This window comes from Lontra canadensis, unplaced genomic scaffold (assembly GCF_010015895.1).
Source record: "Lontra canadensis isolate GAN:19392208 unplaced genomic scaffold, GSC_riverotter_1.0 scaffold5, whole genome shotgun sequence".
Lineage (NCBI taxonomy): Eukaryota > Metazoa > Chordata > Mammalia > Carnivora > Mustelidae > Lontra > Lontra canadensis.
Genome location: NW_022630999.1, coordinates 33,448,481 through 33,472,242, shown reverse-complemented (window position 1 = coordinate 33,472,242; position 23,762 = coordinate 33,448,481). Strand labels below are relative to the sequence as shown.

General features: G+C 40.5%; 1 protein-coding gene across 1 annotated transcript in view; it reads right to left on the bottom strand.

The window, feature by feature from the left end:
• Positions 1–23,762, bottom strand: part of DOCK2 (dedicator of cytokinesis 2) — a 408,294-nt gene that overhangs the window by 234,559 nt on the left and 149,973 nt on the right.

Below are 23,762 nucleotides of genomic sequence, written 5' to 3'. Positions count from 1 at the left end.
TCCAGGACTGGGCTTATGTGATGGAAACTATAACCATGGGGAAGCTTATACAGTAGAAGCTTCATTATCTATCTTGAGAGAAATCATGGTGAACCTCACTGTAACATTTATAGGGTACTAACCCACGTTCAGTACAAGTCACTGAACCTTGGGTAGAAGTTGCTGATGCTCTTTGAGCATTTGCCACGATGCACGAGGGTTTGGGGCATATTTACAATACCGACTCACTACATTCTCAAATCCTTATACCAGTATACCCTTAAGACACAGAGTTTCATCTATGCACAAATAGGAGGGTGGTCATGGCCAAGTGCAAAGGCCTTGGGATTTTGAGATCAGCTGCTCCAGGTGTGAATTCCAATCCAGCCCTTATCAGCTGGGTGTTCTCACTTATAACTTAACCTCTCTGAGCTTCAACTTCATCATCTACAAACTACAGAAGGTTCTCTCACTAGTCTTTCAAGGTTGATGTGAACTTAAAATTAACACCATGTAATTCTGAGACAATGTACTTGCTTAATTCCACTGTAGGAGATTCTGTGGGTCTGAGAGCCAGCCTGGGCATCAGCAACTTCTGAATTTTACATGGATTATTCTGATGGCTAAGAACCATGACACAATGCACTGTGAAGCTCTAGAAATGGAGACTGGAATTTGGGAAAAGACTGTGTCTCCAGAACCCAGCCAGAGTCTGACATAAATGAAATGCCTAAGAAATGGTAGCTAAAAAGGTAGATAACTACTTACACTCATTCATAAGAACCTCATGAAACTTTGCTGCATTCAACTCAGTTGTAGTCTGTCTCTTAATGTAACCAATGAGAGGAAAATAGAGTTTGGGGAGGCCAAAAAAAGAAAAAGGAAAAGGAAAGAAAGAAAGACAAGAAGGAAAGAAGGAAGGAAGAAAGAAAATGTGCTTATTGAAAAGCCCCCTCTCCTCCCAATGGGCTCTCAGTGACCACTGTCATCCGAAGATGTATAACTGAGCTTGCTTCCTCTCTCTGCCTCACACTTCTTGGCACTTTGGCTATAACCCCTGATTCTCCAGCTCCATGGAGCTCCCCGTGAAGCTCACCAGCAAGCCTTCCGTCCCAGCATATATTTCACAGGAACAAGTTCTCATGCTCCGTTAAGTTCCACCAGACCTCAAGCTTTTGCAAGATTCTCTTGCTAGATTAGGTGAGCTTTCCCACCACTGTCCAGCCCTTTCCCGACATCTGCTCAGGGCTAGGGGAAGGAACAGCTCCCTTCACTTTTCAGCTCCAGGCCAACCTCTCTCCTGACTTCCTTCTTCATTTCTTCAAGCCTTTGTACTGACTTACAATTTTCCATCTTGTACATTACATGACTGTGATGTCTATGTAAGAACTATACTGCTAACACATGTGAGTGCTTACTAAATACCTGGCATCTTGCCAAATGCGTTGTCTCATCTCACAACAAGATGGACAATATTATAATCTCCCACACATGAGATGATTTGTTCACTTGTAGAAATGAAAGTCCAGAGAGGTCAAGTACCTTGTCCAGAATCACCCAGCTAGACAGCTAGGGAAAAAGGATTCAGACCCAGCAGTCTGGCTCCAGAGCTGGCTCCTCACCCAGACACACAGGCAGCCTGGACCAGGAACACAGATCTCTGGTTGTTGCTTTGGGGCCTTGTCAGCCTCATCCTATCTCTCAAGTTACATAGAGCTGGACTTCAAGGGAGCCAGCTTCTAACAGCCTTCAGTGGATTCTGATCTTTTCTTTCCCTTTTAGAAAATCTCCAGTGCTGTGTCTTCATGACTCCCTTATCTTCTCTGCATTCCTTTGCAATTTCATCAACCTAAGCCCACTGCAAATTTATATAATGGTTTCCATTTGATGTTATTTTTTTTTCCAGGATTACATCTCTTCCTTTACCAACAGAGATAATAAAGCCCCTTTTCTCTTGACCTCCTGCTCCCTGCTTCTTTTAAATAGCCATTTCATCTCAGTCCAGAGAACGGCAATTAGACTGTTCAGGAAGTTTGGTATTTAAAAGTGGAAAACTGTCAAAGTCAATTCATTTCACTCTGAAAGCTCCCAATATGAGAGATTGTACAGCAGAGTGTTTTGAGATCAGACAAACTTGAGTTTGAATCTCAGTGCTGATCATTTGAGCTGGGTGACCTTGGGCAAATTACCTTTCTTCTCTGAGTTTCAGTTTATTTATAAAGTGTGGCAAAAGGTAGAAACCTCAAAGTGCTGTTTTGAGAAATAAATAAAGTAATGCAGGTAAACCCCTTGATACTAAGTGTTGGCACATAGTAAGCCCTCAATAAGTGGTGGCTGCAACTCGCATCCCACTGGGTCTGCAGCAGCATTCTACCTAGGCTTACAGATTCTCAGCACGTAGCAGAAAATGCAGTGTAAGGCAATACATAATCTAAACTCCGGTTGATATCGAAATGTCACCCAAAAAATGTATAGCATATATGCAAATAGAAAACTTTCAAGATGATAAACCTGTGCTAAGCAGTAAAAATGCAGCCACAAATCACCCGCTGTTAATTGCTCCAGTGCCAGGCAAGTGGAGGGAATCTCTAGGAAAGTGTCTTCTGGGCTCAAACTAAACGGTGGTTTATAATTGAAAAGACAAAGTCAGTCTTCCCATTATGGGCCTTGCAAAGAAATTAATCCATCCAACCTAAACACACTGCAAATAGCAGTGACTTTCCTTTTTTTTTTTTTTTAATAATTATAGGCTGTGATATCTGGATGGAACTTAGAGTCTCTTCTTTAAGTGAAATCTTATGCATAAGCCTGATCTATAACATGGTGGAAGGAGAGCTGGAAGAGGGTGAGGGGGTGCCTCGTGTCTCACTTAAAGCCCTTTGCCCAGCCCTGGGATGTAGAATGCACCTCAGGACAACTGATCTCCCACAGTGTTTACAGAAGAATAAGAGAACATACCACACATGAGATGATTTTATGTAATAATATATAGACACATCATTTTCTAACATTGAATCATATTATGCAAAAGGTGTCCTCTTTTTTCATTTTTTAACCCTCATTTTGATATCAAGTAGAAAAATGTCCCCTTGCTGCTAACATGTCTTTATCACCTCTCTATTTCATACAAAGTTCTTTTTTAAACAAAGAAATCCTCAGGTTAGAGCAAACAGTGAACAACAGCATCTAATTAGAACTTAATAACATTGTTTTATTTCTAAAGTCATATTTATGGCAGGTGTTTAGGAAAAAGATCAAAAACTTGGAAATAAAGAAAAATGAGGATACTTGGTTTTTTAATAGAGTCTTTGTGATCAGCCCAACTTGGCTGGGGAAGGAGAGGGGGTGGTCCTCTTGCTTTTTGCAGAAATGTAACTCTGCCTGATTAATCATCCACGACTTATTAGAAACCAGAAATGTTAACAGCCCTGTCAAGTTAGAGGTTAACTTTCGAAAAATGACAAAGGGGTCATTTTATTTTGTTTTATTATTTGCTGGTTTGCTGATGTCTATATAATTCCATTGATCTGTAGAAATTTTGTTTTATATCTAAGGACAATTTTATATAAGTCTCTCCTCTCCCACAAAAAATCAAGAACCTTAAATCCGTTTGAACCAGTTCTCTCCTTGATCAGCTTGTTCCACATATTTAAATAAAAACTTTTGACATGTGCTCACTATCTAATCACATAAGATATTTCTTAACCACTGGAGAATTCTACATTTATACAATACTGACCACTTAACAGACGGTGGTATAAAACTTTGCTTCTTTTTATCAAAGTTACAAATCTGTAAAGTTTAAAAACATCTTTCAAGGTTCACTAATAAAACAAAATAACCACAGCAAAACAGCAATCCCTCCTGTTCCCCTTGCCAGGGGAAATTCTTTACTTCTTTCAGCTGAGGTAGTTGTTATTTGGGTATTTGTGAAAATATTGCCAATAATATGCTTGTATGATGCCTTTTTGAAACTATTTTTTTCTCTTCCTGTGGTTATCCCGGCATGGTAAACAACAGGGCTCCCCTCTCTTTCCTGCACCAGCCAGCCCCATCCAGCAACAGCACCCTTCCCATGTCTCTTTCTCCCATACAGTCAGACCACAATTCTGGCCTGACCAATATTCAGTGTTTAAAATATTTTGTAAACTATGACAAGTTCCCATCTCTTGTACAACTTTTTCTTCCCCAAAAGGAAAAAAAAAAAAAAGTAATTGGGGGGGAAAAGACCAGAAATTCTTTTTAGTTCTTTGAATTTCTTTATACTTTATTTTTTCTGATTCATGATTGCTGCTTCTTTTGTTTTTCAAAATTCTCTTTTTAAGTTTGCTTTGCCTCACAAAGTGGCTCTTTCCTCCAAGTTGCTTCTCTTCTGCTTGCTTGTTTTGTGCTCTCTTTTAGTCTAAGTTTTCCCTTGTGCTCTGGAATGAATGATGGTGTGTTCATGTTTCAGTGTGGTTAACTCAAAATCTGGTTGCCAACTCTGAGCGTGTGAGTAGAGCTTGTGGTCTGTGACTTACACTGTAGGGTGATCTGGTTGGGACCCTTAGAGAGACTCAAATACCCATATATATTATATTCTTCATCATATATATCTTCATTTTCTTCATATATAACATATATTCTTCTTGTGCTTCTCAGACTCCACAGACAAGTATTCTCTGCTCTCTTGTCTGAAGCGTTAAGCCCTGGCTGCAGCCCTCCAGGAGCTGAGTGGGACCAAAGTGCCAGAAGTTTCTGCTTCTGGGATGTATACTTTGATAACTTGTTTTGAGAACGGCATCATTGACTTCGATTTTGCTGAGTGTTTCCTAGTTCAGTCTTCTGTTTTATCTTCATAGAATAAACTTCCAGCAACCCCCACTGCAGGGCGTCAGACTACTTCTTAAACACACTTGCAGCTGGTTCTCCTTGTTAAACCTCCTCCTGTTCATCCCTCCTCCAGGGGCAACTCCTACTACCCGTTCCTGAAACTTGGGGGAAATCTTTGCTTTAGATTGGATGAGTTCTCAGCTTTCCCCACTGCTGGCTTATGAATTACCCTTCCTGGGTCTGCTAACTCATTTATTCCTTTACCATATGGTATCTACCTTCTTTTAGAAAACTCCCTTTGCTTTCGTTCCAGTAGGATTTCAAGAGGGAGCAAACAATGCGACTATATTTCATGTATCATTTTTACAGGGGATTCTACTCAAAATTTTCATGTTTAAATGTTTATATGTAAGCCAATTTCATTCCAAATATTACAAGTTCATGTGATAATGTTAAATAACAACAACAAAAAAAAATGTGAGTGTGTAATGCAAATATCTTTGGTTTTGAAAAGAGTTCTAGTACAACCCCTAATTTTACAGAAAGAAAAACTTCAGCATGGGGGGGGCAGGGGGGATGCAGCATGGAGATCATGTGACCAGTGACAAGTAAAGTCATCAGAGCAAGAATGAAAAACCAGTTCTCCTGAACAATGCCTGGCCAACTGTTTTCTCCACTCCAGCACACAAGCAGTCTTGGTCCTTGTGTTCATGCCAAGGACAATCTCAACTCATCCACCTGCTTTGTCTTTAGGTCTTTTTTAATACAAAGATAAAGATTTCAAAGTCACAACTACAGAGTTAAATCCAAAGACCTTTATTTTTTTTTTAACCAAAAAGAAATAATGTATTTTCTGACCATGGAAATAACTACAATCTATGGCCACTACTATTTTTCTCTGCTCTGGGTTTCTATGTAAGAGGTCTTTTAAACTTCTTTCTTATCTCAAAGACACCACAAACACTTACCTAGAAAGAAAATATCCTAACTTTCAAAAATAGTAACAGTATCATCTAAAGCAGAGTCACTTCTTTCTACGGCCCCTTGAGGCAATGTGATTTTTCTCATTAGTTCTAGGTTTAGCACTGTCTTCTTTCTTCTTGTTTGAACCATTTCCCAACCTGAAAGACTTGATTCTAAGTGCACAACACCTTATTGTATGAAGCAAATGACAGAGGCAGCCAAAGACTCAGAGATGTGGAAGTTGGGGGTCAGTAAAGTCCAGCAGGGTGCTTTGTTGCTCCCCATCATCTCTGTCTCTCCTACCCACGGGATGTCCCCCATTTCCCAGGTAGGATTTAAACAATGCCTTCAAGTGGTCATAAATGTCTCTGCACCATAAATCAGCTTTCTCAAGAAGCAGAGAGCTTGAGTGGGGGGCAGAAAGTTAGATAAAAAGGAAAATAAGATGTGGGCTCCCATCTGACACTGATATTACCAATCTTGAGGTCATATATGCCAGAAATTTGAGGTCTATATGCCAGAAACTGTGCATATAGATGAGACATCTGTGATCCTACATTTTTTTTTTTTAAATATCAATGAAGTCTACAATGAAATATGAGGATTTTCCCAGGCATTATCCATTCCTAAGTGGATAGGCCTGAACCCAAACTCAGTTCTGTCTAATTTGGGGCTCTTTCCAAAGCATGGTGCTGGTACTGAGAGGTGAGGGTGCTTTAGAGTCAAGCCTTATAAGTGCCCCAGCATCCATCTTTTAGGATCACAGAAATGAATAGAGGCAGTAGCACTTTGTAGATGATAAATCATTCTGCAAATGTGTCCAAAGTAAATAAGACAAACATTTGTGAGCACAGCTGTTTATGGCATATTGTATTGTTTTAAATATCCAAATGCAGCAAACAAGATAAATGTCCCCAAATCTGGGATCCTTTTATATAAACAACAGCTTATCCATACAATGGAGTGAGAAGGTAGATATGCCTTGATCTGGAAAGATACTTTTAATACACTCAGTAGAAAGAGACTATGGAGCACCATGCATAAGCCCATTTATGTTTTTTAAAAAAATCCTTTTCCGTGTCCCCAAAGTCTGTAAAAATGTATGGCAAACCATTAATAATGGTACCCCCAAGCAGAGGTAAGAAGGAGAGATGTGAGGTTAAAGGGATAATTTTACTTACTGTGGTTTGCTAGAAATTTACATAATAATCATGTAAAGAAAATAGAAATAAAGAAAATAGAACTACTGCCCAATTAGAAAAGAATGAAAGTCAGTCTACACACCCAAAGAATCATACTCACAGGGACTGAGTGGGGATACACAGCAGGGACCACAGTGTGTTCCCCGCAGCCTTGTGTTAAGGTCTGAGGGCCCTTACCCTTGCTGGGACCCTGCTGCTCAGAAGCTGGAGTGGTGTTGTCAGTGTTACTAAGCTGAAAAAAGAGCTCTGCAAAGTAACATGGGTTAATACTTTTTAAAAGGCCCAACTGAAATGTCTTATTCCATTTATCAAAAGCTTTTAACTTCCATTTTCTGGAAGGCGGGGGGGAAAAAATCTACTTAAAACAACCAGGAAAAAAAAAATGCACACATACACACACACACACACACACACACACACACACACAAAACCATCACCTTCAACAACAACAAAAATCCCATTGTACTTAAAGAGAAACACTGCTTTTATTCAGATCCTGTAAATTGCTTTGTGGGGACTTTTATTAAAATACACTGGAAGCTCCAACCTGCAGGCTAGAAAGAAAAAAAATTAAGCCGTCCAAGGTCTGTAAGTCTAACATCTCAGCACTGATGAATGGAGACTTGTTGGAGCCACTTACGAAGATGTACCTCAGAGATGCTCTACTTTCATGTTTAGTTCTTCAAAAAAGGAGGAGTCTATGAAATTGTATAAGGAGAAATAGCTAAAGAACACAACTAACGATTACTAAATTCTTCCTGTATGCCACGCAATGAACTGTGTGCTTTGTATTTATAACTTCAGTGTGTCTTGGGAAAACCCTGGGGACAAGTATTACCCCATTTTAAGATATAAAATAAGATTCATCCTAATTATCATTACCATTCAATATTTATTGACCACTTCATATATGCCGTTTACTATAATAATAGTGTTTTACATGCACCATCTCATTTAGTTCACAGAATAATCTTATCAATCTGCCATACTAGTTCCTCCTATGTCACAAATGAGGTAATTCAGAGGTTTATATAACTTGTCCTAAGTCACAGAGTTGTAAGGGATGGAGGTGGATTTGAATGCTTGTCTTCTTGGTTTCCAGGCTTACAAGTTGTGTACACAGGTATCTTAGCAATTTTGTATCGCTTACAAAATCTAAATATAACAAGCAACATACAGGTCCAAATGCCACCCCTCCCCCACCCCGCAGCAATGGGCTCCTTTAAGATTTCCATTGTAGAAATGGAGGTCTGCGAACTTTTTGTAATACTTCAAAAAGGTTAATATACTCACACATCTTCAGTACTGCCACATGGGCTTATTAGTTATAATGTCAAGATTTTTTGTTTGCATAAGAACAAGATGAACTCCAGTTAAGCACCCTATTTAACTCTGCTGCTCAGAAAATTCAGAATAGGGCTTATATATTATTACTTTTTTTAAAACGAGTAAGCACATCACTTAATGTTTAATAGATGCTTCTTGTTTGGGAGGCTATGTATTTTAAACCATGCAACCAATAAGAAAAGTTGGGTGAAAATTCCCTGGTGGCGAAAACTTTTGCTACTATTTATCCAGAAAGCCATTCAAAAATGTGGCTTCCATCTCTCCATGTGAGGGCTACCCAATGAGCTTTTCCCTCCCTCCTTCCATTATTGCCCTCCTCTCTGTCGCCCCCAGCAGCAGCCTGCCATTTCTCTTCTGTTTCCTTTGTTCCCTTTTGCTTTATGTCTTTGCTTTATCACACTTCATCCTTAATGCCAGGATGGCTTCAGCCACGGGCAGAGAAGTTGTCTGTACAGATCAACATGATTCTCCCCCACCCCAAATGATTTCTCAAATACATCTCCAACTGTTTATTGATATTTGAAATTCCATGGATAGAATGTCACTCTCTGACTTACAGTTAATTCTCTCCTATTAAAATATAGCCTTGATTGAGAACATTAAAACATGAGAGTATAAACCCATCTGGGTTAAGGGTCCTAACATATCCACTCCTACCTGACCCCGTTTCACTGTTGAATAATAGATTGTGCACCATCCCCGAATTCCTTGAGGAAAGGGATTGAATCTATGTTATTACTTAGATTCAATATGTAGAACAAATACAGGACATACAATAACTAATCACCACATCAATTTCATTTAATTAATTAATTAGAAAAACTAATGTGAGGTGTCAGGTAACTCGTAGAGATGTAAGGAGAGATTCTTAGATGAGGGGAGGGAATCAGAACGGAGAATCTGGAAGCTTCTGGGCATGGACTTCCTCAACTATACTGGCAACACAGCTTGACCCCACACAAATGACTAAGGGGTCCGTGGACAGGAGAAAGAAGGAATAAAAAATATACACAATCTTCCACCCTCCTTCCTACAGTGAAAATACCCCTAATCATTTTGCTATCCTCCAGAGAAAGAATATAGACATCAGACAGCTCATTCAGTAATGATTGATCTAGTTTCCTCAGCAGGATCTCCCTAAATCAAAATTCTATTGTCCTCTTTTTTTTTTTTTCTTTCAATAAAATGGAATGTCTCCCCATGAGCCCCTCCCAATTCAGGTAGGCACAAAACTAAGTTCAGAGATAGATCTCATAAAACACCCCACTATCTTATGTCCCAGCCAGATCTCAGAGTCCAATCTCACTGACAAGTGTGCTTAGGAACTGATCACACCAGAAACTTTAGAAAAATTACCATCAACATGAACCTTTAAAATCTTACCCTCCAACCTCTTTTTCCTTTGCTGGGAAATTATAGAGAAAGTAGGCCAATCTAAAATGTAAGAGAGTTTACCAGAAAAGAGCAATAAATCTGAGGAATGAATGTGAATCCTCTGATCTACGTGTGCACTTACACAGACATCAATGCTGGGTTGTTTTGTTTTGTTTTGTTTTGTTTCAGTTCAGACTGGATATAATTAAAATACTCCCCAGAATCTCATCTCAGAACAAGCAATGGAGACTGTGCATCTCTCCATGGTGCTGATAAAAATCACTGCCTTCTAGAACTAGGGCAGTTCTCCTCATCTTGAGAAGTATGAAGTCTCAATCTCCTCTCTCCCTCTCTATCTCTATTTCCCCTGACTTACCATAGTGTGTTCCTCTGCCTTAATGCTGATAAAGTATATGTAATTTATTTCACTGTTCCCTAATTGTGAAGGTGATTTCAAAATATTTTTATAGTTCTATCACATGTCTAATATTTGCTATCATCCCCACCCAACTCATTTTGGAAAGCTTAGGTTGTGTGTTCCCTCCTCTCCCACTATCTCTGTGACCAACCCATATACTCACAATAAATTTTAAAGAGGGAGAACTGGTTTATTTTCCTATTTATTATAAATTTCCCAATTTGATCTATGATTGCTCATGGTTTTTCTAGATGAGAAGAAGGTGGCCACTTGATAGCCCAGTCCCCATAATATACCACTTATAATCTATAGCTCCAATCCTTCCCTGACCAGCTGCAAACAGGAAAGCTTTTCTTCTGTATGCCCCGTCCCTTTATATTCTTAATCAGTGACAGCCCAGCCTAAGTGGTTACTATAACCAACTCAGCTTGAACCAGATCCATGTATTTATTCCTAGAAGTACTCTAGGAGTTTCTTTCTAATAAGCATGTAGCATCTAGAGTAGTATTCTGCTCCCAGTGTTCCTAGGTCTGGGATGAATTTAGAGCCTTGGGAATCTGCCTAAACATTGAGTTGCTGCTCCACTCCAAACTCCCATCCTACAAAAATGAGATAGCCAGGTGGTATTCATTATCATTCAAACCTCCAGAAACATTCCTTGAGCATCTACTTTAGTAGTTCTTACCCACTGCTGCATTTCTAGAATATTCTGGGGAATTTCTAAATATATAAATATTTTCATGCTGAGGTTCTACCCCAGATTAACTCTAAATCTCTAGGGCTAATAAGGTCCAGGCATTGCTGTTTTTAAAAAGCTCTCCATTTAATTCTGACATGAAGTCAGAACGGGGTACCACTGACTCACTAATGCCATGCTCTGTCTTGAGTGCTGGGGATTCAGAGGCAGAGAAAGCCTAGTCCCTGCTTTTAAGAAGTAATAGTCAATTGGCAGGGTATGGCTAGGGAAGAACCACTCAGAGAGGAAAGGACCATAACAGAAAGTGCTAACATAAAGTGTTAGCTAAACTCAGAAAAAAGACAACTCAATCTAGGGGAATCTAGGAAGATGTCTTAAGGGGGGTGTTGTCAGAACTAGCAGGAAAAATGTACACCTGATATGCTCTTTGCTATAAGTATTAGTATGGCTTTATAATAAGAGTAGTTTCTCTAATAAGAGTATATAGCCTATTAACACATACTATTCTTAATATTCTTAATGTAATCTTAATATTCTTAATATTCTTCCAACCCCTTTCTCTCAGCCTGTGTCAAGTCTTACTCTGCTCACATTGAGTCGTGGAATCCTACCTACTCCCAAGAATTCTGATTATGATATTCCCAGAATTACAGTATCTTCATGAAACAGAGTTCACCATATCTTAGCCTTGGACTGTGGGTCACTCTTTGAGGAAGTTCAGTTATTTGAGTCTGGTGAGGTTTTATTTCTTCCAGGCACTAACCCAGCTGTTCTAACCACCTTTTGCCAGCTCATCTCTCCCATAGAGAGTAACCAGATGGATTTCTGCCTGTGTTTGAGATGCCCTTCTCTCCCTGGTCACCTGCCAGTCTTCTACTCCACAGTCAAAAACAAACAAAGAAACAAACAACAACAACAACAACAACAACAACCACCTAGCTCAATCATCATCTTTGGGAAGCCTTTTCCCATTCAACCTACTTAAACCTCATCCTAAATAAGATTGGTTGCTGTATTTTTTGAGTTCCGACAAAACCTATTCAATACTTCCTGGAACTAATGTGCCACATCTTTCAATTTTGAGTTTCCAAAGTGTAGCATCCACTTGACACAGTGGAAGTACTAAGCACATGTATAAATATGTGGAATGAATGTGTCGATGGATGGGTGGGTGGGTGGTTGGTTGGATAGATGGCTGGGGGACAAATAAACTGGTGAATTATTTTGCCTAGATTTATTTTTTATCTTATCAATTCAGATAATAATGCAAAATAATAGATGTTCTAAGTTATCTATTCTCAAAAAGCAAAGATAACTGTGATTTTCTTTCTTTTTCTTACATGTACTCTCTCTTCTTTTCCTTTTTTCCCTCAAACCAAGAGGATGTGGTGTTGTAACTTGCCTTCCACAGTAAGTTTCAAGTAGATAAATAGTCTTCTGGGGGTATTTTGGAAAATTATAACTACTCCTCTCTAACCTTCCCTGAATTGTGTCATTCCTTGCCCCTAGATATGAAAGCATTCCTTCTGCCTCCTGAAGACTGGCTCTTTTCACAGAAAAAAAAAAAAAAAATTCTACTTTTCACAGATGTCACTTTCAGACCCTGCTTATCAGATTTCTAGTGCCTCTCCATGAGTTTCTTTGAGGCATATCTGCCCTTTATTACCTACCTACAGCCTCAGTGACACTTGCCAAGCCAGAGGAAGACTTGCCTTCATTTTTATATTTCCAATCCCTCACAAAAATATATAGCATGAATTATAATGTCTAACAAAATCAACTACCTCTTTTATTCCCTCAGGTTACACCACTAACTTATGCAGTTTTTAAAAATTCACTATTTATTTCACAAACATTATCAGAAAGAAAAATTCATAATATACCCATAAGCCCAGCCCTGCAACATATCTAACTTATTATTCTATGATGCGTTCAAGTCCTTGAGCATGAAAAATCTCTATACAACATGCAGACAATTTGTATTCTGCTTTTTCCAGTTAACATGACATAAACATTTTTATTATCATACTTTTTAGCCAAAGAGAAGGCTCTGTTTCTACTTACCCTCTAAAGTGGCATAGGGGAAGGTCTGGATTTAGATAGATTGATTCTGGCTCTGCCACTAACTTGCTAGGTAGCCTAAGTCTATTTATTTCAATTCCTGTAAGCCTCAGTTTGCTCCTCAGTAACATGGGCATGATAAGAGCTTACTCACAGAATTGTGGTAAAAACTGACTTCTGTATATAAGGTGTTTGACAGTGTTTGCCTTAAGCAGGAATTCATGAATGTGTAACTCACAGGTAACTGCAATATCTTTAAAACATGGATCTATCATGACATAGAATACAAAGTACACATGAATAATTAAGATGAAATACAAGATTGAATTCAAGTAAATTCTACGTTTGGGTCCCACCCGCAGAACACTGAGAGTTTACATTCACTCACCTGAAATTGGAGATACTTAGGTGGAAAAGCTTGAAAAATCACTGAAATCTATCACCACTCTTTCACAGATATATTTGAGCGACCTTCCTCAGATCACAGAATGTCAGAACTAGGGCTGGAAATAGAACTCCTATGTTCTCAAAAGCTGTTGAAAGGCTTTGATACCAAATACCACCTTTCCCATCACCACTCCCTCAGCCAATACAGCACAAAATGCACACATCATTAATTAATCAAGACTTTTTCAGAGAGATCACACTGTAGGAAAATGAAAAAAAAAAAAAGAAAAAGAAAAAGAAACACACACTAGGTATTAGCATGGTAGCCACAACTAACAAAATATTAGGGAGGAGTAAACTCGTGCTGGGAGAGGCCATGTAACTTCCCCAAGAGCACACAGATAGCTAGCGGTGAATTTGGGAGTCTGAATCCACATTAGTATGTCCCCGTCATCTTTCAACTAGAATTTAACTCAATCAAAATCAACAGATATTTTTGACTGCCCAGTCTGTGCCAGGTGCTGTATTATGATGTGACAGTGAGCAAGACAGATGCAGTCCTTGCATCCATGGGGCTTATTGTCTAGATGAGAAAACAGACACTTGCATGAAAGTTAAGTGTGGTGAGCATCAGGTAAGGTAAAGTATCTTCAGTGTTTGTAAAATATTCACGCAATGAGAACATGTAAATGTGAGCCTCCACTCTGTTTCAGAATTAAATTACACTCTAGGTTAAACATGCTTACCCATACTGGCCTGGGAATCTGACCATTATCCTGCATTATTTCTGTGGGAAAATGCATGCTGAATTCTAACCTGATTCAGGAGCACAACAATGCTCAAAGTTGGGAGCACAGCCATACTCAAAGTTGGTACCTGCTTTTTATATGATGTTTTAATGCAACAGCAGCAGATTTACCTTTTTCATTATCTTTTGCTGAGTATGAAAAAATAAAATTAGCATCAGCATATATTTCTAGAAAGTAGAGCAATTGAGATGAGAGGATCAATCAAACCACAAAGATTAATTATTGAGTATCTGCTTGGAATTCGGCACTTTGCCCAGAAAGTGTAGAAATATAGAAGAAATATAAGACTGGATCAACCCTATCCTTGGAGAGTCTGTAAACCAGGTATCAGATATCTGTATAACAGCAATTCTAGTAAATGGTAGGTTATGTCAAAATTTCAAGAGACTGGGGTGGACATACGACTGTGGAATGGCTAGGTGGATCAGAGACCAGAGGAGCTGACTCTGGTAAGACAACCATAGCTTGGATATTTGGGGAGAATTCGTCATGGCAGAGGGAGGAGTGTTCATTGTGGAGAAAGACCTAAGACAAGGTGAGCTGTGAAATAATGAATAGACATTGAAGCCAATGCTGGGGAGTACTGGGGAATAAGTTCTTAGAAGTAGTTCTGAATGAAAGAGTACTTTGTCTTAATCACATTGGCATCCCCAATGCCTAGACTGGTGCCTGACAAAGAGTGGGTGCTCAGTTCATGTTTAGTGAGCGGTGAAATAGAAAGACAATGTATGGGGCACCTGAGTGGTTCAGTGGGTTAAAGCCTCTGCCTTCGGCTCCAGTCATGATCCCAGGGTCCTGGGATCGAGCCCCACATCGCTTCTCTTCTTCTCTCTCTGCCTGCCTCTCTGCCTACTTGTGATCTCTCTCTGTCAAATAAATAAATAAAAATCTTTTAAAAAATTTTTAAAAAGAAAGACAATGTATTCATTAAAGAGAGAAATAACAAAAAAAAGTGTGAGTCCTCCTTCAACATTAACCAGACAAGCATAACATGATAAGAACAAATGTGATACTGCACATAATTCAGTGCTAAATTCTACAGTAAAACCAAAAGTTTCAGAATGTAGCAGAGTAAGTGGCTAAGACAGGGCAAAAAGAATCTGTGATGATTTCTTAAGAAATCAACCCAGAGGAAACTGGGTTGGGCCTATTAGAAAAAGCAAGGTTTGGCTCTCAGAAGTTCACAATTCAGATGCTCATAAGGTGAGGCAGATAACGTACATAAACATGAGAAGCCAGTCATGTAGAAGCACAACAGGAAGTGGTGAGTCTGTTGCTTTTATTAAATAGTTTGGCAAGGCAAATAAGATAGATCTGTGGACTAGATTCAGGCTGAGAACCACCAACTGGACAATTAGATAAGCAAAAGGAAGAAAAAAAGAGTTCAATCCAGATGGAGAAAACAGGTAAAGGACAAAGAGGAAAGAACATGAAGGCCTGGAGGAAGACACAGAGCCTGATCTTACCAGAATGCAGAATGCTGGCTGAAAATAACAGGAAATGTGGCTGGAGAGAAAAGCTAAATAGAGTTTAGATTCCAGGTAGAAGAGGTAATAGATGAAGCATCAAAGATAAACGTTAGCATGTTGTATTGCTTGGAGAAACTGCGAGGAGATTAAACATTTTATTTTTTAATCTGGGCCGCTGAATCAATTGCATTTATCTCTAAGACAAATGTCGCCTGAAATCTCCGTGAGAAAATGTCCATTCTAGAACTCCTCGATTGCTTTCTGAAAACTTTCCTTGTTCTGTCACTAGCTGCGGCCCCCAGATTGTATATGACAGGTGGGGCACTATAGACGGAGCCGTGGATCAAAAGGATCTTCACAAACAGAGCATTTTGTTCCTCGCTTAACACATTTCACTTAAGGATTTACATTTACACCAGTTGAACAAATCAAAGTTATGGTTCCCTCAGTAACTGTAACCTGGACCAAACACAGCTATATTTTTCTGCTGCCATGCGGGCTTTTAACTCATGAATCCCAACTGTGAAGGGGAGATTTAATTCAGACATTATGCAAGAAATGCTTTCTGGAAAGCAAGTGGCTGGCCCAGTGAAGGTTTAGTGTAAATGGCTGTTCCTTTCAACTTGTGCTTTTATGCAAAGGTTCCCTGCAGACAGAAATCTTCCAGAGCCCCTCCACAGTTTTTCATGGTGAGCAAAAAGATAACTTCTCCATTCCTGCAAGCTGTCTCGCTTGCTCATTCATGGGTCAGAGCTCAGCTTTGTTATTGGGGGCATTTGGTGTCAATGAAAGGCACTACAAGGTGCCAAGACTGGATGAGAGTAAGCGATTGGGGCCCTTACCCAAGGGGCAAAATTTAAGGGGCGAAGAATAATAATAAAAATAAAACTCAAGAGTAGAGATGAATCATATTTAATGCCATATTTTTTAAAATAAAAGTTAATTTAAAAAATCCATGATGAACAAAATATCAAAATGTTGATTCTTTTTTTTTTTAAGATTTTTTTTTTTTTTTAATTTGACAGACAGAGATCACAAGTAGGCAGAGAGGCAGGCAGAGAGAGAGGGGGAAGCAGGCTCCCCACTGAGCAGAGAGCCCGATGCGGGGCTCGATCCCAGAACCCTGAGATCATGACCCGAGCTAAAGGCAGAGGCTTTAACCCACTGAGCCACTCTGGTGCCCCCAAAATGTTGATTCTTAAAAAATATTGCGTTGGTATATTATTTTTGTTGATTACGGAATTTTTGGTGCCCTCTTACACTTTGCTGCCATCCCAGACAAGTGCCTCATTTGTTTCAGCCTCATCTTGGCCCTGAGAGGCAGTCCACATGGGTGAGGGACAGAGGAAAGATGGAGCAAATGAGGAGAGGCCATTGTGGATTTGGCTGTAGGCGAACTCTTTTAAACTTTGGTTACGGCAGATAAAGAAATATCGGAGAGCATCTCAAGAAGTATTTCTAGTTGGTATTGATGAAACAGAACGTGTTGGATTATTAATTTTATTGGGGAGTTCTAGTCAACCAGCAACAAAAGCTGTCTTCTAATTTTCCAGGTGGATTCTCTGAGAATAAATGATCCCAGGACCATCTGTTAAGTTATGCCAAACCACTCACTTTCCAAGCCTGCCAAGTACAGGTTGAGTGACATTCAAGACCCACATGTTGGCCTAGGGAATTATTGCATAGACAGGGCTATCATATAGCCCAAGTGAAATCCTATAGCCTGCAAGGTCCTTGAGACCACAGAAGGCTTTTATCTCATCCACATTCCCAGTCCCCAGGCTAATCCTGGGTTCCTGCCTGCTGACATTGGTTTAGTCATCTGCTCATTTGGTGGGAGGTTACATTGCCTCCTGACAGGCTGAGGCAGTTAGTAGGATGGAATCCTCTGGTAAGGCCAATCATTTGTCTGCAGATTTTATTACTGTTTCCGATAAAGCGGAGAAAACCCCTTATCTATCAGCATCCCTTCATATTGGAATAGGTATGGTTTGGGGAACAGCTCGTCCTCAAAATGCATTCTTTGTAAGTGAACAATCACTCCTTAAATACTTCAAAGATAAGCTTTTATTTGTTTATTTGTTTGTTTGTTTACAATAGTGTTAGCTTTATGGACAAGTTGGATGTATGCTTCATCCAGCTTCCCTTATTGTTAAAATCCTAATGTCAACATGACCAGAGCACAATTACAGAAAATTCACATTGGTACAGTCCTGTTAACTGAACTACAGACATTGTTCTAATTTTGCCAGTATTCCTCCTAATGCCCATTTTTCAGTTTATGGTCCAATTCAGGATCCCACACTGAATTTAGTTGTCATGTTTCCTAAGTAATGACTGTCTCTGACAGTGCTTCGTCTTTGGAGACATGGACTTCTGAGGAGTACTAGTGTGCTGTTGCATGGAACGTCCCTCAGCTGGGGCTGTTGAATGTATTCTCATTATTAGATTGAGGTTGTGCATTTTTGCAAGATTCCCCACATAAATGTTGCTGTCCTCTTCAGGGCATCTTATTAGGAGGGAGATGATGCTGATATGTATCCTTTCTGGTGATGTTCCTTTCATCATTTGATGAAGGGGGTAGAACTCAGGTTCTTCTACTATAAAGTTACTATCTTTCCTTGTGTCATTAAAAAGTGTGTACTTTGGGATTAGGCAAATACCCTGTTTCTCATCAAACTTTTGCCCATCACTTTTAGTCTCCGTTGATGGTTCTTCCTTGTGACAATGATGACTGCAGTGTTTGCCTAATCCCAATCCTAATGTTAATCATCTCTAAACTGTATTTAAGGCCCAAAGACCAAAACCTACCGAGGTGAAAGACAGCAGTCTCCTATCAAATGACTTTCCCACAGCTGTGAGATTAAACACTCAGTTGAGGTACGGGCGCCCAACTACTCTTCCCTGCCCCTCACCGATGCAGGAATCAGGGCTCTTTCTCACTGACCTATGTAAACACTCAACACTACTAGGGAAAAAATCATTACCAGTCAATAAGAATTACTAGTCAATAAGAATTCCATGGGAAATGGAAAATATTTATTTATGTCTGCTCTAGGTTGAGTGTTCAGTTTCTCTTTAAATCGCTGCATTCCTGGAGCAACCTCTCTTTGACCATGAGAAGTTGCAGACAGCAGATCCAGGGCTGCTGGGGAGAAGAGAAGTGCACTACCGGCTCCCCTGTGCTTTGGGGTTTTTATTGTTTTGGGCAATTCTGTTGAGTCCCAGGCAGTTGTGTGCTGGTGTGTGTTTATCAAATGACTTTCCAGAAAGACAAAATCAGAAGCCTGAGTATACAGTGTTTGCCAGCCCTTTAGTATGGGGATTCCCTTTGTGACTGATATCACTGAACGGAGAGTCGGGAAGAGATGGACAGCAGTAGAAGAGGCCTCAATAGAATTTCTGTCGTAGATACCACAGATGTAAACAATCTCAAGCACACAGATAAGAGAAAAGTTTAGTAAGATAATTAGGAAGTGATGTGTTTTGAGTATCTATTTATTATGTTTGATTTTAATATAGCCTATTTAATTATAGATATTTATATAAATTTTTAATAATGGCAGTTATTTAACAAATAACTCACAAGATTCCTGAAAATTTAACACTTGGTTCTCATGAGCTGGTGTGAACCAGGTCCAACACACAATGGCATATAATAGTTACCATGAGTGAAATTCTGGAACACCCCAAAGAAGCCCCTGAAAAGGCAGGATGACACTTTTCCCCAGACATTGGGTTCCCTTCAGGAACCCATATGAGGTCCAGATGCCCTGTGGAGAATGGCTCTGCTCCAGCGACAGCATCTGCAACTTCTTGGCAAGCCTCCTGTAGAGCCCATGAGGGCTCCAAAGCCTCTGGCTGCCACCAGGTCTGCCTCAAGGGCTATTGTCAATGCTAATGGGGTACAGAGTTCTCCCCAGGCTCAGTACCTAATTTGCCATTCTCCCAGGAGGCCACTTGGCCCTTTACTCTTCTTAAAAGAATTACAGGCCTGGAACAATTGGAAGGCGCATAAGAAGGAAGGGGAACAGAACGTCAAGAAAAAAGTCACATGTACAGAGTATGGATTATATGCCAGGTTCAGTGCTGCGTGTTTGCGCAGATGTTCTTGTTTACCCTAATCCTGACACACTGGGAGAAATAACATCCCCATTTTACAGAAAGAGGGGATGACTTCCCAAGACTCCCACATTAAGAAGCGGATCAGGATGTGTTCCCAACTCTGCTCATCACTGTGGCCCCAGCATAGAGAATATAGCCCGTGATAGCAGCTCTAGAAGGATCTGTGGGATGGATACATGAATGTAGCCTGACTCCAAAACCTGTCTCCTACCTCTCTCAGGCAGATGAAGCCAGAGAAAGTGCTCTTAAATGGTAAAGTGTACACGTGAGGAAGCAGAAGGCAATGTGTGTGGGAGGTTGTTGAGTGGAGAGTGAGATGGGGGATTCCCTCCAAGCTCTGCTTTTTACTGATGCTCTGACCAGTTGGCCACTCTCTGAGACTAGGTTTCCTCACCGGTAAAATGGGAGATAAAACCTACTTTCCCATGTGGTTGCCAGAAACAGTTGTGATGCATGCCAGAGCGCTTTGCATGCCAAAGTGTGCTAGGAAAGAAAGTGTATCATATGTCACCATCCATGACATCATAATGTTATTCCATTGGCCTAGAAAGGGCACATTTAATGCCATGGAAGCAGAGGAAGAGCAAAGGGTAAAAAGGGAATGGCTTTGGACATAGCAGAAGGTGGAGGAGTCGCATCAATGTCAGCTTTAATTTGGGGGCTTAATTAGCTGCTCTCTATTTGGAAAGCACCACAGATAAAAGAATTTTTGCAAGCCTTGTCTCCCTGTCTTTTGTTTGAAATATGAGGGAACATATAGGTTAGAAGAAAACCCTGCTGCTTCTGCATGGTGGTATCGATTCCTGGGAATTAAATGGTAATTCAAAGAGGCAGCAGTGGCCTCCCTTTAACCCTGAATCAAGCAGGCTGCCTGGCTTATCAGAGAGCCCAGAACTAAGGTAGCCAGAGGGGGTGCACTTCAGAAGAAGACACTCAATGACAGACTTCTTTCCCACATGTCAGGTCAGGGGCAGTGCTGGCCCAAGAATGCTCTCTAGTCTCGACTGCTCCTGGTGCCTACCATTGTCCTTTCCCCACCCAGTGGAACCCTAATGGAGCTGCTGATGTGATGTCCCTTTTACGTCAATGTCTGATCCTCTTTACGGGAGGGGCATGAGTGTGTGTGTATGTGTGTATGCATATGAGTGTTAAGTCACACATGCATATTCAACACAATAGACAAATCACCCGTAGCAGGTGGGGGAGGCAGGAAAGTGGGAAAAAGGGATGGGGAAAAAAGGTAAGAAACACATACACACACAAAAACAAATAAAAAACAAACAAGGGAGGTCCTGGCCCATACCAGTGATGGTAATGTGTTATACACTGAGGGTGATTCATTCAACCCCTGCACCTGACATCCAAGAAATTCAAAGAGAGAAAGGAGAATTCTCTCCTAGCACTCAGAGCAGAAGACCCAAGGGAGAAATCAGCTTCCACCATTGATTTGGGCAAGTCATATTCGTTCACATATACATACCTACAATAGAGAGTTTTGTGAGCCAGGCATCGTGAGGGAGGTGGGCAGGGAAGAGTCGAGCTCCTGTGAGGTTGGTGTCTGTCCTCACAGCACTCCTGGCCCCACAGGCAGAGCAGTCCACAGAAGATGACAACACAGATGCCATGACAGAGCAGGCAAAAGCTGCTCCTAGGACACAAGAGAAGGGCTGGGGAAGAGGGTTATTGAAAGAATTTTAGTGGAGCAGGAGGATGGAGAATGAAGGAATTGGCAAGAGACGAGGCTGAAACTATGATCTGGGCAAAGCCAGGGGAGCAAGGGCTTGTTGTCTGAGCTTTGGAGGTCAAAGCCTGGCAGGGGACACACACAGGAAAGTGCAACACCAAGCAATTAATGCAATAATATCAGTCCGGATGCACAGTTATGAAGACACAGAGAAGGAAGTCCTTGATTCTGTGTAGGGGTTTGCAGGGGAGACGAGACTATGAGGGCATGGAACTGAGAAGATTTTAGAAAGGAAGTATTGTCTGAGCTGAACCTAAAAGGCATTTAGGACTTTAGGTGCATAGAAAGAATAGGAATTAAGGACATTCCAGGCGAAAGAAAACACATGAGCAAAAGCCTTCCCTACCAGCATCTAAGTTGATAAATAAAAGTACCAGAAATCCCAAACAGTTCATGACTAATAGTGTGCCTTGGTTAACAACCTCCTAGATTTAGTCAATGGACTTAAAGCGTTAAAAAAATTAAAAAGCTGACTCTGGGCATTCTCTCCCTCCGTGAAGCAGGTATAACCAACCCCATCTCCTGTTCAGGCTTAGGAGTCAGCTTTACATACTTTGTGATTGCTAAGCAGGGTACAAAATGATGACTCTTCTCTTAGAGGAATGAAACATAAAAACAAAAAGGCTGTTTTAAGAGATGGAAAGAAGAAGGAAAAAAACACTCCCTCCGGGTTTGGCGCAAAATTAAATCTTATGAGTTACTCAGCAGCAAGCAAGGCACAGAACGAAGCCAGTGTAAAATAGGTTTTCAAAGTAACTAGAGTTGACAAGTAACCTTGCTCTAGAAGGGGGAGAAAGGAGTTAACAGAAGCAGGAGTCAGGTCTTTCTCCCTTCACTAGAGCCTGTCCCTTTCATATGCTAAGTGCAACTCAAGCAAACTGGGGGAGAGAATTTAACACTATCATTAAAAAAATATCAACACCCAGGCTAAGGCAGACATCACCCCCTGAGTCATATGCCACCCAGGGTTACAACGAATAAGGTAATAACAGGAAAACAGAGCTTCCTCATGCCACACCTGCTGTGCTGGGCTATAATTACTCAAACATTGGCAATCAATTGAAGACTAGCATCCTTTCCCATCCCCCAACACACAATGCCTCCCAAAAGAAAGCTTGGCATGCTGCACTATAATTTCTAGATTTCCACATGTGTTTCCAACCCTGAGCAATGGTTCCTGCAGGTAGATATAACCTATAGTTGGGTGGGGAGACAGGCTTTTCCATGGTGCCAACAAAGTGACAATAAAAGGGAATGGCTATGCTGTTATCAGCAGAGAAGATCCAAACAACAGAAGAAAAATCCAGGAGTTTTATCCTAGGAAGGTTTTTAATTTTTCCTCCAAATTTCCAATTTTGAGAAGTCGGTGCCTGTGGAAATCAAACAGCATGTTTGATGGTCTGGATTTTCAAAGTCAGATATTTGCACAGGCCATGTCCCCACTACTGCATGACAATGAATTTATGAGTACAAATGAATGTGCTTGAAGATTTTGCCATTTTATGGTTTATTAAATGCCATATTGGAAAACGCTAGATTTCATACACTGGAAAGGGGTCTTTAATTAAGAAGGTAAAGGACTGAGGATGAGTCCAACCAGTCTTTCATTTTCAGTGAATACTGAAGATTAAAAAAAAAAAAATAGGTCACATTAGAGTGACGGTTAGTAAAGGATAGTCCTTGGCCCAATAGCATCCACATCACCTGGGAAGTCAGAAAAATAAATGATCGGGTTCCAGCTAAAATGATCAGAAACCTGTTTTTAGAGCTCCTCCAGGTCACACTGATCCATGCTCAAGTTTAAGACTTCCTGCACAAGAGCTGTGCTCCTCTACCCTTGTTGCCTATTACCACCAGCTGGTAAAGTTGTCCTTGTGATGCCCCACCAATCCCAGACCAGTTAAATCAGAATAGCGGGGCTGGAGCCTTGACACAGCTGCTTTAGAAAAAAAAACTCCTCAGGTGATCTAAACACGAAGCCAGAGTGGAGAGCCTCTATAGGCCAGAACAAGAAAGATTTAGATGAGATACTTTGGGATTTCTGATTGTTAGCTGGGTTCAAAGTAATAATGGCTACTGAAAGAGTCTCCTTTGTGGAAGAAAAACCTTTTGAGAAGAAGAGAGATTTCCATCTTCATGAGCTGAAGAGGTTGGCTGTGAAGCTCACCAACAGTGAGAGCGTCAGAATCTTATGCCAAACTCAATGGTAATAATAGTATTTAATAACTCATCCACCAAAGACAGTTGCTCAACCTAAGAAAGAGGTGGGCTAGGGCCCACAGTCAGAAGTCATTATAAAAGCAATGCACTCAGAGACAGTAAAGAGTGACACCACACCTCCCACACACTTCAAGTCCAAATGCCACAATCCTCCA